This window comes from Chrysochloris asiatica, unplaced genomic scaffold, assembly GCF_000296735.1.
Source record: "Chrysochloris asiatica unplaced genomic scaffold, ChrAsi1.0 scaffold00427, whole genome shotgun sequence".
NCBI lineage: Eukaryota > Metazoa > Chordata > Mammalia > Afrosoricida > Chrysochloridae > Chrysochloris > Chrysochloris asiatica.
The window spans coordinates 467460-469524 of NW_006408945.1; positions in this window are offsets into that span (position 1 = coordinate 467460).

Consider the following 2065-nt stretch of genomic DNA (forward strand, 5'->3'; position numbering starts at 1 on the left):
AAAAAGCTAAAGTGGATAAAGAGAAATACTTTTAACTGATGGTATATGGAGGGGATTATAATCAATGTAATGAAACAAGTTATATGAATTGTTGAATAGGTCAGCAGTTCGAAATTACCAGCTGCTCCGTGGGAGAAAGAGGAGGCTTTCTGTGCCCGTAAAGATTTACAGCCTTGGAAACCCTGTTCAGGGTTGCTATGGGTCTGAACTGACTTGATGGCACTTAAACAACAATTAGTTTATAATCACTTATTGGCCTTTTAGTTAAGTTCAAGTGGAGTCCTGGTGTGGCACTGTAGGATAAACACTGGACTGCAAGGTTGGTTTGAATTGCAAGGTCGGTGCTTCAAATTCACCAGCCACTCCTCAGAAAACCTATACAGGCTCGATATGAGTTGGAACCAACTTGAAGGCACTTAACTACAACAGTAACAGTAGTCTAATATACCAGACACTCTGTAAGAGAAAGATGAGCCTTTCTGCTCCTGTAAAGACTTACACCCTTAGAAACCCTATACAGGGTCACTGTGGATCAGAACAAACTCAGTGACACACAACCACCATCCATCACCATTAGTTTATAATGGAGTCCTGCTGTGGTGTTGTCAGATAAGCACTGGACTGCAAGGTAGTTTTGAAACAAAAGGTTGGCAGTTCAAACTCACCTCAGAAACTATATAGAGTTTCTATGAGTCGGGACAAGCCCGAAGGCACTTAACAACAACAACAACAGCAACATTTCTTTATAACATAGTACAGCTTATAATATACACTCTACAACTAAGGCTAGATTTTCAAATCACAAGATGTCAAGTTGATAACTTAGCTGAGACTTTAAGTGACCATTTGTATATAGTGTAGTAAGCTAGCCATTTTTGGATAATGAGCTGTAACCAGTCCACGGTCATATGTCCATTGTTACACATCCTTTGCTGTAAAATGAGTCCTTTGGTCTGAAACAAACTTACATGGAAGCCCATAGTGATAAACTAATTCTTGGTTAGCTATGCTTAGCTAAGTCATCACACTCAGGGAAGGTATGTTTTATATATGAACACCAGTAAAGACAAATTGAGGACCCCTTCAAGAAAAGGGGTCTGATGTAATTAATTTACCCCCACATAGTTATTTTTGTTTGTGTTTATCTCAAGAAGTGATACTGCATCAAGGATTCAACACTGTTCTCTGATGATTCTAGATTGGCTATTCAACATCAGCAATATTTAGATTAGCCTTCTAAGAGGAAACCCAGGCTTTTTGGTAACCACATAACCTCCATCTAGGCAAGCCAACTACTCTGTTCATGGGCCCGATAGGTAAACATGAGGGTAACTGACGAAAGAAGTCACTGCCTTCATTGGATAGGTCTGTTTTTCATCTGGTTGATTAGCACATGGTAGGAAATAGTACATGTTCTATGGTAGACAGTCTCTGGTGGGCAAGGATATGGAACACAAGGATGTGCACACTTCGTGGTCCACTCTTATATGCCATACACACATGTCTTCCCCATGTTTGCTTGTCTCCACTCTTCCAGTCTTCCAAGGTCTCTCATTAACTTGACATTGCCTAGCAGTCTATGTATTCTTACTTTAGGCGATTTCTCTCTTGATACAACTCTGACAACAAGGTGAGCATCGTGAATCTCTGCACTGGCCATGACTTCTCCTTACCATTGTTTGACCTTCCTTTGAGAAAGGCTATAGTGTTCCAGATCTGGTCACCTTATCCAAGAACCAGGTCTGATTTTTTCCTACTTTGTCAGATGGTCATAGGGAATGTCACAGATGTGTCCTGAAAGTGAGGCATTAATGTAACAGAGTAACAAAAAGCTCTGGGATATCTGTTCATGTTGTTGTTGTTGTCAGGTGCCATCGAGTCAGAACTGACTCATGGTGACCCCATGCACAGCAGAACGAAACAATGTCCAATCCTGGGCCAACCTCACTACCGCCGCCACACTTGACTCAAGGATGCCACCTGGCTGATCCATCTCATTGGGGGTCTTCCTCTTTTTCTCTGACCCTCCACCTTACATCCTTCTCCAGCAACTGTTCTCTCCGGA